The sequence below is a fragment of the Macrosteles quadrilineatus genome, unplaced genomic scaffold (assembly GCF_028750875.1).
Source record: "Macrosteles quadrilineatus isolate MER2022 unplaced genomic scaffold, UCM_ALF_1.0 Scaffold_3__2_contigs__length_128488019, whole genome shotgun sequence".
NCBI lineage: Eukaryota > Metazoa > Arthropoda > Insecta > Hemiptera > Cicadellidae > Macrosteles > Macrosteles quadrilineatus.
Window position 1 is genome coordinate 83,389,910 of NW_026542596.1, and position 16,664 is coordinate 83,406,573.

Consider the following 16,664-nt stretch of genomic DNA (forward strand, 5'->3'; position numbering starts at 1 on the left):
CATTTCCGAGTTTGAGTTTTGGGTCCCCATGAACAAAAAAACATTGTTTTCGAAGTGATTTCTGTCTGCGTGTCTGTCTGTTTTTGTGGATGTGTACAGAGCTATAGATTACACATATGGTCCGATTTTGATTAAATCTGGAAAGTCACTAATCCATGTCATCTCCAGGAGTTTTACAATTTTTTTTTATTGTTTATGGTGATTTTCTCATAAAAATCCACAAAACAAACAAAAAATCAAATGTTATTAAAATTGGACTGAACGATTTTGATTAGACCTTGTATATACTACTTTTGACCAGAACAAGTTGGTATAACCCCAATAGCTCCACAAATTACTGATAAAAGGTTATTGCAACTTTTGTGATTATCCTCATAAAAATCTATTCATTTTCAAAATAACCAGTTGAACTATTATTCAAATTTTGTGTATGTTATAGCCCTTTTAACTCCAAATGTGTTGATACAACCTTTATTGCGGGGCTTACAAGTTCTTACAAATTTTGAGATTTTCTCAATAAATTATCAAAGTTTCGCACACTGATTACCCATGTGCCATGATATACACACACATGCTCTCTGTTTGACATTCTTACGGGAGAAAGTATGTGTCAGATAGCTGATATCATTTATTATAATCTTTTGTTGCCATATTGTTCTTAATATTGTATGTTTTAGTCACCGACGTGCATTTCACCTCATTAAGGCATTCGTACATAATCTGCCTCATTATGGACACTCTTAAAATACCTCAATGAGACAAAATACGCATCAGTGACCAAAACAAAATCAAGGCCCACATCAAAAAGTATCTTAAATATTTGTGCAAATTAACGCAAAAATCTCTTTATGCGACCCATCTACGTGCAACGATGGTTCAACAGTATTTAATGATTCGGTCAAACGTCCAGTTTATTTATTTCATAAATTGTCTTCTGAACAATGTCTCAACAGCAAATCCTCTAATACTCAAGAGCTGTGGACGGACATGCGCATGGCGGGGGCGGCCAGTCGTAGGCGTCGCGGCGACAGTATCGCGTCGTCTGTACGACCGACCGGACGTGACATAACGTGTACGTGCTTTGTACACGACGTACTGTACATGTGCGACTGTGACGTGCAACTACGTGGTTCAACCTGCGCTGACAAGTTTGTGATCAACTGAAATCTCTCAATTTCAACTCACCTTTTGGACTTCCCTCATTAAAGGAGGTTGCAAGGTAATGTTGTTAACATTTTATGGGGGATATATTCTTTAAAAAACTACACTTGATTGTTATACCTTTCAAGGTTACTTTTCACTCACTTATACGCTTAAAGTATGAAAAATAATTATAAGTAGCATTGACTACTTTATACCATTTCGTAGCAAGGAGCTATGTTTCAATTTAGAAGAAAATGTTCTTTAAGAGGCTATTTTTATTTGATCAATGGTAATTATTATTATTTTGGCGTTTTTACTCTTGCTTTTTATACTGTGTCTATCTACGAAATTGCCGTAACCACGATATTGTTACGATCAAACATCAATCTGTTGTTACAAAGCATCATTAAAATTTTAGTAAAAAAATTGTAATCTGGGAAAACAAACTTAAACAAACTTGATATATTATTTTGGCAACTAAAATAAATTTATTATCTGTGGACCAGTCATTAGTAATGAGGGTGGAATTTATGGATCTATTTTTTTATCCACTATAGGCTATCTACCATGGGTTTTATACAGAATCATGAGTTCATAATGTTAAAAATATATGAAATTATCAACAATCATTGAACAAAACTGTACATTAAAACAGTTGACACATTTAAGAATACAAATAATCAGTTTAGTTTACAACAAGTTTTTTTCAACCAATAGTTGTTATTTTGATGAATTAGTATGCGCATTACCGTCGCGGATTAAACAAAATCCTGACCCATCCCAACATGAAGCCGTTGAGACCCTATCTATCCGTGGTGAGATGTTTTATGCTCCAGTGACAGATTGGTTTCTTTGTCAATCTAGCTTTATGCCTCTCTCCACTCACAAAAACAGCCTCCACTTTCATGAATGTTTGAATATTTGATCCCAACACGTTGATGAGATATTCAGGCGGTTTCAGTTTGTTTAAGAGAAAAATGTCTACGTTACTTTAAATCACCACCATAAATAATAATTGAGCAATCAAATTAATCCAATTTAAACTACCCTTGTAAATGAGACTGTGTTAAAAGTCTGTCTTCCCTATTTATGTTTTTTATGCCCTTCACGTTCTAGGACGCTAGGCTCTTGCCTAGAAATATTTTACACATTAGGTTACTTTAGGCTAGTCTAGGAAGGTAGTGTCATTATCACATATACAAAATCCACCTCTGATTGACGGAATTTTATCCTGGGACAAAATGCCCGCCCTCTACCACTATACAGTGCGAATTATCTTTAGAATATATTTCCTTGTGATACTTCAAAGTCAAATATAGCTTCCAATTTCAAGGATTTAGACTCAAGCTACCTCAAATGATAATACTTGTATACAAGATTGTTCACTATGTGACTCATACCAGAGTTCCAGCCCTCAGTAGCTTTACAGCTTCATTCACCTATCCTTACAAAATGTTCAATAGATGTCATTAACGCTTGGGAAAGTGAGAGGTAGGAAATTTAATCCTAGGGGAAACCAACCCCTCCATAAAATAGTGCGCGCTTAATAATAATCGGTGACGGCAAACTGACACATACTTTCTCCCATTAGTCTGACGGAAAAACTGAACTCCCTACTACTTTTATAAAGAAAATAAATTACAAAGGAGAAGCGGTGGGATTAACTACTTGTATGAGGTTTTTATGGGGAAATCACAAAAAATTTTATAACTTGCAGAGCGGTGGGGGTTGCCTATTTTGTTTAAAGTACGATAGACTCTAACATACCAAGTTTAATCAAAATCGGTCCTAAGTTGGAGTCTGTACCTCTCAACACACACACAACATCACTTTGAAAATCCCCTTTTTTATCAGGGGGGTCCTAAACGAGTATTTCTATTTAAAACTGAAAGTCGGAATTGTAAACGAAAATAATACCGTATTAAAATAGTGATTTGTATTTTTTATACTGACAACTATAGTAATTAGTAAGGTAAATGGCTACTCTGGTTGTAATACATATGATTCCTCAAAAAGTATATATAACAAAAATTTGTCTAAGTAAGCACATCTGCCAAGTGCAAATCTAACATCAAACCCACACAGAGAGTATATCATGTTGACATTGGGGATTGGTTTACACATCTGTCACATATACATCGAGATATACATCATTGTGAATGTAGCATTGTTGGTCCAAACTATTCTGGTTGTGTAAAGGATTTACACCTTTAGACAAGGAGGGGGTTTTATAAGTATATTTTTTGTGGTTATGCTAGTTAAGTATTATAACGATATAAATAAGGTAAAAAATAGACTCGGCTATCAAGGCAATTGCTCAAAACTTCTCAGTGAAAATTCTACAACTGGTTAGGTTTTATGCATTAGCATTTATGATAAAAGTAGAAAATGGAAAACTTATAAAAATCAAAAATATAGTAACATGGACAAGAAAACGTATAGTTTAAGATTTACGGGGCAACAATGTGAAAATTTTGATTATAAGGGATGTTGTGTATTCGAAATTGGATACAATACTACAATACTATTATTTAAATATGAATTATTCCTTCAATAAAAGGATGTCAATGATAGGATTTAATATTATAATGTATCATGTATATATCATGTAGCTTGGTCATTCATTAAATTAAAATTGTTTATTACTCTAGGAGATAATGGATTGGATAATTCATCAACTTTGGGTAGTATCTTATGAGTAGGGCCTACACATAATCTTGAATTTCTCACTTATATTTTATTTGTTTGTTTTAAAATTGCATCGACAAACGGCAGCATAATCTGGATTAATAATATTTTCCTTCTTCACAGAACATAGCTAAGCGTTTATGACCATGTACATTTCGAAGCACTTAGCTTAATCAGATCTGAGTACAAATCTTCATCCGTTTTGTAGCATAGCATTTAAGTATCAATTTGAATGTTTAAAATTTACATAGTTATAAGAGATTAAATTTTACGTGAAGACGGACGAGTTTAGTAACTTAGATGATTCTGGTAATAGCAGGTAAGAAAGCAAAAATAAATATATCCAACCATAGCTGCTTGGTTAAATATGTATTCAGTAAATAGTAGAAATGAATAATAAAATATCTGTTTATTGTAAAAATTGAGGAGACATAGACATTAGTTTGTAAAATAACTGAACATATTGGTTTCTTGCGTGTTTTATAGCTTCTACCATTGATCTCGTAGGGCCATTAAATATTACAGGAGGCCACACCTACCATATATTTCTGCGATCTATTTACTCGGTGATGTTATTAATAATAAATTAGAACGAACTATCCGCAGTGGTGGAAACCCCTTACTGCATTGACGAGACTCATCTAGCTTTTGGAATATAATTTCATTTTACATTTTTATTTATTTTAATAACACTATCATGGACAACAACTAAACTAATGAAACCGCAATCCTCTTGCTTTATGTAAATTTGTATAACTTTTATGTGCAGTACAATATATCTGGTATCGATACATTAATTTATGTAATCGGTTGCCGATTCGGGTAGAAAAATACTGATGATAAAAATTACCAAAGCCATGTGCTTAGTTCAGTTATTTATATTTTTTACATACATTATTTTCTTAACAATAAAGAAGTATAATATTTCAAAGCCAACTTGAAGAGTTAGTGTAATCAATGTGTTTAATGAAAAGATTACTTGGAACAAGTAATTACACTCGTTTTTTCAAAAGGTATGTTACAGAGTGAGGTTTTTGTGTGTAAAGGTAAATCTAATTAAGTTTGTCCATTATATGGGATAATTATTCTTCCTCTTGCCGTGGTGACAGTGTGAATAAATGAACAGTGTCGTTAGTGGTTGTCACTTCCCGTGATTAAGACTTGTTTTAGCTTAATTGGTAGTTTCTGTAGTCAATGTATTATTGCACCTTGCTTTGGATTGCAATCCTAATTTCTTGTTTGATTATATGATAAAATGCAGAGTTAGGGGCTGATTATATGAGTCATTATTACTATCACCTATTAAGATTATTAAGCCACCAAGGTGTATATTTTACCCCAAATATGAGTGAAGGAAGAGTGTAGAATGGTGTGACGCCTTGTGTGGCTTTGTTACTTACTAAGAACATGTTTCATTAGCCAGGACCGTTATAAAAAGTCCAATTATCAAGGAGAGCTAAATCTAGTTTCGTACAATCAAAAAGCTACACTTGCTATTCTTATTTTTTGCTTCATTTATTGTAGTTTCACTGGAGTAAAACATATTTGAACCAAATTCCAATCCATACAAGCTCTTGTTTGCCCCTTCTCTTATTGTTGTCAAAGAACAAAGCACATATTGTAATATCGACTGTAAAATAATTGATACAACACTTGAGTCAACATTAGTTCACCAACAATGAAATGTAAAGCAAACATCAAAACAGACTTTAGATTTTACGGTAGGATGAGAAGTATGTTTGCAGCATCCAACAAATGTCACTCATTTTTTATAATATAACATATATGATATGTATGATATATGATATGATATATAAGATAACAGTTTTTGAACAACAAATACAACCATTAGTTTCTTATTCTGTTTAATATTAAGGATACAATACACAGGCTTAGAATAGTTCAAAAAACTGAATCATGTGCTGTATTGGGTACAAGTTAACTCGGCAGCCACATCTGTGATAAGAATACAATGAATAATTATTTGTGTTGTGGCACAAATTAATAAAATACAAATGTTCTAATAATAATTAATTTAAGAAATTTCTAACCGAAATTGCAATAAAAGGATGCAGTATTATGTGGATGTGATCTGTGATATGGCAGTGTTTTAAAATATGTGAGTAGAATTTATCCCTGAAGATGCCACACGCCGTGGTGAAATATATTGGAGGATAATACAAAAATCTTGTAAAAGCAAAGGATAGCAAAGAAGGTAACGAATAATTTAATTAAAGTTCATCTGGTGATTGGAGAGTACAATGGTAAATGAAAGTGGGCCAGGATGGTTATTTTAATCTATAAGTATAATAGCTGAGTTCCTAAATATCAAGTGGATATTTTTCATATTCAATGTCCCTGATTTCATCGTGCTAAAAGTCAGTTGCTTTTTGAAGGTTTTAAACTAGACCCACCTGTCTTTTGACTTTGGGCTTTTGATAAATGATTAAAATAAATTCTCTAAATAACAAGTGGTTTTAATCAGAAAAAAGATACACAGACAATCTCATGCAAAACCACTCACTACACTCACAAATTTGTTGTGATTTCAACCACATCCGTCATACTTAAAACAACATCAATAATTTACGTGATTTTCACCTAATTCTTATTCAACAATACGCGCCCATGTGTGCATAGTTATTTTGAAGAATTCAATTAGGAAAAATCTTTTATCGAGAAATATGTAACTAAGTTCATATCGTAGAATACGTAGGTTTCAAAGTTAATAAACTCCTAATTTACATTTTAGGTACTCTACTTGTGAAAATTGTGACATTTTTCATTATATAGATTTAATCTTTTATATTTCATATCCAGTAGGCCTAGTTGGTGAATAGTGTTTATTTATCATAAATAAAAAAAAACATTGAAATATTTCATTCAATAACTTAAAAATGTTGACTAGTTAATTGTTTATTTTTAGTTGTCTTCCTGACGGCCTCATTTACTGGACTTTATTGTGTCACTCTCATTAATTCTGCGTTGGCAATTCTTTTGAGGTTAATGGATGTTCAATATCCTTTGAAGGCATATATTGATAAAAACAGTCTTTGTTACTTTCCAGGTTTGGAAGCCATATAAGAGTACAGATTTTAAATTTGATTAAAGTATTTTTAATTGACCAAAATGCTTCCTAAATATTGAAATTGCTTAACTTGATTAATAGTTTTGTCGTTCACAACTACAACAGCTTACACAAACGCCACTCAATTACGCGATAAAGCTATATTTATTATTGTCAAATTTGCAAACGATAATGCTCATAGTTTACATTATTGTCCTAACAAAATAGCATTTATGTTTCTCACATCCTCTACCCATTATGCAAACCCATTATGGTATGACAAGAAGTGTATGGAGGGATCTACAGGCCATTATTTACCCATCAGTCCTGATGACAGAGGTGTATTTTGGCGGGAGAAAGCTCTTCCCCACCTGGATGTTCTGGATGTTTGTTGTTTTATGTGTATCGATCCTTGGTATACATTGGCCACACCATCAATCTCGCCTGTCGTGTAGGATGGACAGCACTCTATCATATTGAAGGCCTGTTTGTTACTTAAGCCTGAGGTGTCAGTAACCACCGCTTGTCATCATTTATGTTTTGAAAACAATCCCTAGATGAACACAGTTGAAAGGGAAGCTATGTTTACAATGTGACAATACATCTGTATTTATTTATGAGTATTCTGTTAATGTTAATTTTAGTGAAATAAAAACGCGGAAGTTATGTCCGTGTAATGGTTCCTAAAACTAGAAAAATTGTAAAAAACTTAGAAAAAATTGGTCTAAAAATTTAGTCCGATATTTAATTTGTGGTACTCATAATCTAACTCTGAAACGTAAGCTTAAACGTTTTGATAAACACTTTAAGTTGAACATTGCAGTTTAAATATTTGAATCGATTTTTAATTGTGAAATAAGTAAACTAGAAACAACTATTCCGATTTCCTGAACTGAACCTGGGCTGTCCAACTTTTCCAATCTGAGGAAGTGAATTGCAAGACTCAAGTTGTGTGTCGTGGTGAGGCCTGAGTAAATATAGGTCTAATCTTGTTAGGTTAGCGGCAGCTGCAAGGCTTCGTAGGCTTGCAGACCACAGTTTGGTCTTAGCATATACAGTATATAGCAGCGATATGTTGTCTAAGGGTATTCTTACAAAAGTCTTCGCTACTTACATAACTGTTGGGTTTTAACAATAAATACCTATACAGATAATGAAACAGGAGGTGATGTAATTGCAATAAAAGTATTGTAACACATTTTGTGAACATAACTAATGGGTAATTACTCTTTTTTTGGGGGAGCAAAATCTTTGTCAAAAGGTTAGTGTGTCCCGGCTGGTTTCGAACTGGAGACCTCCTAAACACTAGTCAGACTCGCTATCATCTATGCCACGAACGGCGCTGGAATCAAATCGTCTCGTACGGTAATCGTGTTGCCTCAAGAGAAGACATTTGCCACTAGAGATATTACACCACCATAGCCATAGTCCCTCCCGTATGCCCATCCGCACTAATTGCAACACTAATTAACAATTATATTTGTCTTAACAGCTGATTAGTTAAGTGAAGCAATACAATTTTCTTTTCTCTCAATCCTTGAACCTTATTGGTCCGTTACTCGTGTTGTTAAAAAACAATGCTGTTAAGTGAATCTTATAAATCCTACGAACTAAACTGAACGACTAGAAAAAAAGGTAAACAAGTTAATCTAACTGTTTTAGTATCTAACAGTTTGTACAGAATGTCTCATTGAATGGTATGAGTCATAACTTCAAACAAACACTTACTTTTTGACCAGCCTAGTCTTACTGTGTATGGAATTTCCAGAACCATACTATTAAATAACAAACATTTGAGTGTCGTATTGAGCCAAAAATATTACTATTATACGCTTAGCTAGACTCCATTTATTCTTGATTTTAAACTTGTTATATTATATATTATATATTATATATTATATATTATATATTATATATTATATATTATATATTATATATTATATATTATATATTATATATTATATATTATATATTATATATTATTATATATTATATATTATATATTATATATTATATATTATATATTATATATTATATATTATATATTATATATTATATTGTTCTCTTGGGTAAACTTGGTAAAAGTTTAACTATTTATCCATAATTGCAAGTTTAGATATGAGGTTATATTATTTCTGTCTATCTAAGAGTGTATTAAAAACTTACTTGAACGATTAAGAAAGAAAATTTAAGTAATGAAGGCAAATATTTTCACTCAAAAAACATCTTTTCCTACTAAGAGAAAACAATCAATACATTTTAAAACATATGAATTTTGAAAATCTGTTGATGTTAATGACGTTGGCGATTGGATTACCAAAAGCTCGTTGCGTAACATGTAAAACTCTACTTCTCGTTTTACCAGGATTTGCTTTTATGACGTAATATGTTTAAAATACATCGCTATCTGACTTCGGAAAGCAGTTTTCCCCATGGAAAAACTAGTATTGGTACAGTTATTGAATTATTTTGAAATTTTTAGTAACAAAGTAATAATTTTTGGGAATATACATCTTTACAACCGTCTTGTTTTTAGTACACCTTAAACTTTAAAAGACCATACTATAATATTACCAAGGATAGTAAAAATTAAACAAACTTAATTATTAACAGTTACTTAAAGGGATCAACCCCCTTAGCTGATTGAATAACGCTATAATAAGCTGTGTTGAATAGGTGTTGTTAAACTGTATTTAGGCCTTGACCGGACCAAACTTAATGCGTAATAGCCTTCCGCGAACCAAACAATTTCATGCTCTGGTAACTCTAAATTGAACCCACTTGATCCGCCTAAAATAATTGTATTAAAAATATCAATTTTTGCCTCCAAAAAGTGAACAATAGAGAGAAATTACGATTGAAGTTGAACAGTTCATACTAATTGAAGTTATAGTTTACAACTTGAATGTACCGGTACAATAGTACATGTTTATTTATTCTCGAATATTATGTTTAATGTACAATTAATTTCTTATAGTTATTTTGTTATAGCTAAATTCGTATTTAGATATATAATTTAAGACGTTGTTGGTTGAATGACAGTATTTTAAGTAATCAACAAAGTGTTAAAAATATGTACATCCAACATATTTTTATATGAATATGAACTAATCTTTCAAAGGTGTACACAACAGAGAATTCTGTACGTTGTAGGGCATGTGTTTAACAATTATTTGGCAATTCAATCCTATCTTTCTAATATTATAAATGTGAAAGATTGGATGTCTGGGGGACATGGTGAATCACGTTGGACTACTGGACCGAATGATCTGAATGTTTGCAGGAATACAGCAGCATACCACAGATTGTCATAAGTATATTTTGAAATTCTGTTATGCCTCTGCCCCCCTGGCCTCCAAAGTTTCCAAATTATTCCTATGAATATGCCTCATTAATATTAGAGTTAGCATATTGGTCTAAACCAGCTTTTTGTAATTTTTTTATGTATATTTTTGTTGTGTAAATTTGTATGATATTTCCTAAAAGGGCTATGTTTCAAAGCAATATAGTAAATTCTTTTATATTTTTGCTTAACGTTTTCTTTGAATCTTTTTTATGAGGTACAAGTAACAAGACTTGACTTTGTCGAAGTAATAGAGTAAAACATGTTTAGCTTATGTTGTTAGATACCTTTGGATCTATATTTCAAAAGTAAGAAGGGTTTTAATAAAAAGTAGGACCAGATTGATTTCTTTAATAATACACAGCATGGATGAGTAGATTCCACAAAACTCACAACTTGAATACCTTGTTTACAAACATGTCTAATATAGAAAACCAAATTAGTAGTATTTTCGTTAAATCTTGATAGTTAAAAAGATGGACGAAAGAAACTAATAAAAACAACAAGGGACCTTACTTAGAATGATATATGATGAAATAGAAATATTTCACTGGTAACTCATGATACGTTACAGAGTAGACTATGCAGACATATATATTCAAAGTTTTTTCGTAGGTACCACAAGATATTCTCTTTTTACTTCAAGCAAATGCAACTTAATTTTAATTTAACACCTACCTACCACAGTCAGAGCTAAACAACACTAAACAACAATTTAACCCCTCCTGGATTCTTCTGCATCCAGAAACATTAATTGTTTTTTTTTATTTTCAATATGAAAATGATAAATAATTACCTGATAGAAATGTCAGGAGTGATTTCCCTCAACTATTAGTGAGCTCTAGATTACAAATTTAATTATAAATGTCAGGTACGTGAGCCTCGCGTGATTTACCCCCCCCCCCTTAAATAACCCCCCGGTAACCCCCTGGGCCAACAGTAGTGCGACCGCGATATATATTTTCCCTTGATTGATATTGCAGACTGAAATATAATCAGGAGGTAGAGTTGAATAATTTTAAAATGTCTGACATACTTTCAGCGAATTTCCCATATAGGTATTAAGCTATTACCATAGGTCTCACGGTAAGACCTGGGCCCGGGACCGATATACTTTTTCGTTTTGATGTCCCCTGAGGCCAAAAACACCACCCGTTCAAATGCATATATATATATAAATGGGCGTATTTTTATGTGTCTGTTAGGACGATAGCTTAAGCAAAAATAATCCGATTTCGATTAAATTTGGCACGAACGTGTAAACCTACGTTTATTCAAACGAGTTGGCGTAACCAACATTATCGGACCATGGCCACGGGGCTTAATCAATTTATAAATTTTTGGGGTTAAACTTTTTTTCTAATTTTTTTACCCTTTAAAAATATAATTTCACAATTTCTCTCTAAACTATTTTGAAGGGTAAAATAAATTATTTATATTGAAGTGTTTTGGTACGGTTATTGGTTATGGCTACGAACTACGAAAAAAATTAAAATTCCCATGTTAATTTTATAGAGAATTGGTAAACTGTTGTAGGTTGCTTGTTTATGGATATATTTTGATCAAATTCATTTATTTTATACTAAGCTATTAGCCTAATATTTTATTGAAAAACGCACATTATAACCCTCCCTGTAGCATAACACCTAGGTACTCCTTGAACTAACGAAAAAGTATTGAAAAAGTACTATAAAAAGTATTGAAAAAGATTTATTTGAAAATAAAATTAGGTAAATGGAAATTAGCTTAGTCTTCAGGTTTGCTGCGGTAATTTAATTTATTTCAGGTTTTATAGATGAGTTTGACATCATCAGCTGGAAGTGAGAATGTGAACAAATGAGAATGATTTTGCACAAAAAGATCATGACTTTCTAAAGAATCAAATGTTCAGTTGGAAATAATGTAGATGAGAATTAAGTTTTGCTAATGATCAAACATTCAGATAAAATACCCTGATTATATATTCACCCAAACTAACATAATTTTTTTTTCGTTCTAAAACCACATTATCTCCTTGGAATCATCATAAATATAAATCCAAATGGGAATCGATGTTAAACAAGTTAAAGTCCTTATTTCTCTTGACACACATTTTCATGAGTGACATAATCTTTCAATCTACTAATGGTAGAGAAATTGGCAGACAACAATGAGGAAGTGCGCTCTTTGCGCATGTCAGGTCACCAGTAGTCTGTGTACTAGATATGGAGGGAATTATATTACTCCTCTAAAGTGATTGGTGCGAAATTGCATACTACATACAGTACATTACTTCAGGACGTAACCTAGCATTAGGGGTGCGTCTGAGCTATTTGCACTTTATACAATACTCAGAAGAACTTTGTAATAAAATCAAATAATATCCAATTTTCTAAATGGAATCGTTACATCGATAAAGTGTACTGAATTGTGTTAGATTCCCTAGCACATTTTGTTGATGCACTCATTGGATATGCTACAGTTCAAAAGTCTACTCCCCCGCTTAGCCTTTGTTACTAGGGTAGATAATGAAGTTATTAAGTTAGTTGGGTAGTTAATATAGTGTAATAAAAATGAGTATTGCTAGTTTCGCCGATTTATTCCGAATCAGTTCTGTATCAGTGTAATTTATCAATGGCTCAAATAAACTACATCACTTTTATTCTAAACCTGGCTGCATGTTTAACATGGGAATGGAATGGATAGTTCCATCCAAGCTAAAATATTTGGTCTAGAAACATCTTAAAGAGATTTTATCGAATGAACGCGAGTGAAATCCATTGATTGTGAAGAATGAGGCTGTTTACTGCGAGCGGAATGTCGTCACCAGATCGACACAGATTCTGTTGTCTGTTTGCCAAACTTCCCAAACTGGGCTGTGGAGTTTAATTTATCTTAGAGTAGCCAAGGTTATGACTACTTTTCGGAATATTAGTGTAACGAAACATACTTTAATTTCAGATTAAATGAATATTAAATCTTTTAATTACATTTATTTAATCCTCTGGTAACTTTATTTCTGAATGTAAATTAAATTTAGGTTTATATTAGAATGACAAACACATATATGTTTTTTTTTAATATTATCTTGGAAAATATTTCTTTGATTATTTGTGTAGAGACAAATTATTTTCATTTTAATTCACGAAGGTTACATTAGTTTAACGAATCTTAACGGAAATTTAAACGTAAGTAAAATTGTTTAAAATGGAGTATTTAAGATCTAAGGTGTTGTATCATTTTAGAATATTCTCTTGAGTACATATCTTCTAAAGTAGAAGAATGTCTCTAAGAAGAAATGTTTTTCCTGAGATTATGACGTAATTTCATTGCCTAGTAACTTAGAGTTACGGAACGTAAATTTTATTTTAATTTGAATTCTAGTAACCCCGGTGTCGTATACTTCTTAGAATTTTCACTTGAGAATATCACTTGGATTAAAGTTATTGTGACAAGATTTTTTTATATTTTAAAGTTGACACAGATTAACTTATTTGTTGTGTAATTACGATATAATTACATTAATTTAACTGCATATAACCTAGAAATATATATTAATATTTATTACATTAAATAAACCATGGTTCTGTACACGTTTTGAAATTTTCACTCGGAAATATACCGTGGATTGACGTCCTTGGAATTATAAATTTTTTTATATAAAAGTGGAAGAAGATTCGTTTTTTGGAGGCCGATGTATTACATAGTAAAGTAATTTTGGAACGCAAATTAATTTTCTGCTTACTTTGGGTTAACTGAAGTTGTTTGTACTTTTTGGAATATTCGTTTAAGAATATCATTGGATAACGGTTGTGTAACGCGGCAAATGTTTTCATTTCGTTATTGTATTACTTATTATGTTACTATTTCATTCATGTTTTTGTCAAGTAATATAAAATTTGAATAAAATTAATTTCTGTTCATGTTGGAGTAACCAAGATTGTATTACTGCTTGCAATATGCACTTCAAATAACGTAAGGGATTAACTTTCGTGTAAGGATAATTGTTTTTGCTTGAAAGTGGGTGAGGAGTAACTTTTCATGCTAAAGTATAATTGTTGCATCAGTTTGATTACCGTATAACGTATTTTTGGAATACTATCTTTGTTTGTATTATTAATTATTCTAAACGAGATGGTACTTAGGATTTTTCTCAAAGATTTACTCATAATTTGTATAACGTAAAATGATACTGCAATTTAGAATAAATGATCCTTTAAAACGTAGAATTGCTATGACACCTATATTAATCTTAAACGTCGATTTAGCTTGGAAATACCAAGGTAATTTTGTTATAGTACGTTTTTTTTCTTTTAATCAACTAGCTATATACAATAAAAGCTGGTATATTCCCATATTCCTAAGGAACCTTAAGCATGGACAAGTTCTGCGAAAATAGATACGAGTTATTTATCAATGTAGAGGGTTATTTTACTTGTAATACAAACTATAGTGACATTATAAATCTTTTATTTTGTACAATGTCTATCGTATATTGTAACTTTAAAAAGTTTAATATATTATTTTAATTATGATACGCTATGGCAAAACACGTAAATAACACCTCTAGCATTAACATCCACACCAATTTAATGTGAAATAAAATTTCAAATCAATTGACTTTGGACCTACTCATATATTTTAAAAGCTACAGAATATTTTTTCACAACGAAAGGACTGAAGGAACGAAAGGATTTACAAAGGGGAAATAAAAACTGTTATTAGATCAGAAATCATAGAAATGTGACAGCGAATCAAATTGGTATTGCAGCGAGAAAATCACATATGCCTTTGTTATATTGTAAATTTATACATCTCTAGCCTGGTACCCACTAATTTGTACAACATTTGAAAAATATAAATGTTTCACTGTACTACCATGTCAAGAGGCATTAAGTGAAAACATTGCCAACTATAACTTATATGGTAAAATTAAAATGCAAACTACACAAAAATTAACACATTTGAGTCGAAAGGAATTTACCCAGCATAATATCTATTTCAACTATCACAATTAGTCCGTGTAACATACAGGTATTGTGAATATATGGGTATTAAAGAAGCGAAATATCCGTATTAGGCTACAGGAATGTCCATTTCAACACGTGTGGATATGTGCTGGCCACGGTCCAGTGGATATTATAGATTTGTTATGTAGATGTCAGCTTGTCCTGTTGGAGGTATTAAAAATATTTATGAAGGCGGGCGATGTAAAATATTGAATACTGCAGGAAAGTCAATCACAATTTGATGTATGGGGGTGTTGGTTGCAGTAAATCAAATAACCTGTGGGTGTTATATTGTCCTGTGAGAGTTATTTCTATCAAAACACCCGGGTGGGGATGAAAAATATCAATTACTGCAGGGAAGTCAATTTAAAAACCGTGGACATGTGTTGACTGCAGATCAGTAAATGTTGTTGACATGTGTGGCTGTGACATCGTCCTGTGAGTTATTGTACAGGTTTCTTACGCAAACATGTGGAAATGTAAATTACTATTTATAAAAAATACTACAAACTAAATATAACCAATCGTGTGTTGATATATGAACATATTTTGGTTGCACTTAATTTTTTTTATAATATGCAGATATAAGAATTCCGTGATCCATTTTCTGTCAGAGTCATTAGAGATTCTAAGAAAGATGTTGATATAAAATATAAAATACTGTAAAAATAGTCAATTTCAAAAATCGAAAGTCCAATCAAAACAAAAAACCGTGGACACATGTGTCGGTTGCAGATGAAGGATGTTCAATGATGTGGCTATCTATTGCTCTGTAGAGTTTTTTTTTTTAAGTTTCTAACAAAACAGTTGATGATATAAATAATTTAATAGGTTCTTAAAAATCTAAATTAATGTGTTTATTAACACTTGAAAATTATGAAAAATCAAATACGATAAGAGGTAATCAATTTTAACTGGACATTCCGATCATCAGACCCAAGACAAAAATAACATATTTGGTTTAAAATAATTAATCAGAAGTATTATTAATTTCCGTAAAACACTGATCGCCAAAGTCAATCACAACCGCGTGGACTTGTGTTGGTAACAGATGGGTGCATGTTGTTGACATGTGTGATCATATCGTCCTGTGAGAGTCATTGAAAAGGTTTCTATCAAAACATTTGGTCATGTAAAATATTTGTTGATTTTCATTTGGTTGGTAGTTATAATTGGTATTTTAATTTTGCTAAATTCGCTTGTGTGGATTTTGCAAAACAGTTAATAGCAGTGTTATAAAACTTATGTTTTTTCAATAAGTTATATGTTCAACTTTGTATGGTCACCATTTCAATGAAAATTATTAAAGTACAACAGTTAATGGGAGCCCATTCGTTTATTAAACTTATTAGGCGTCTATTACTATTCCAAGACGAGGTTACTTACAAGAGTAGATCATACTGGAAGGAAAGAAGAATGTAACTATAACATATTT

The 16,664-nt window shown here is 31.7% G+C and overlaps 1 protein-coding gene across 1 annotated transcript in view; it reads left to right on the forward strand.

Annotated features, from left to right (window-relative positions):
- The first annotated feature begins 1,049 nt into the window (after positions 1-1,049).
- LOC128990625 (serine/threonine-protein phosphatase rdgC-like) overlaps positions 1,050-16,664 on the forward strand; it is a 76,635-nt gene continuing 61,020 nt past the window's right edge. Inside the window, exon 1 of the mRNA XM_054413098.1 lies at positions 1,050-1,219. The gene's annotated coding sequence lies outside the window, so the exon portion shown is untranslated. The remainder of the gene's footprint in view (positions 1,220-16,664) is intronic.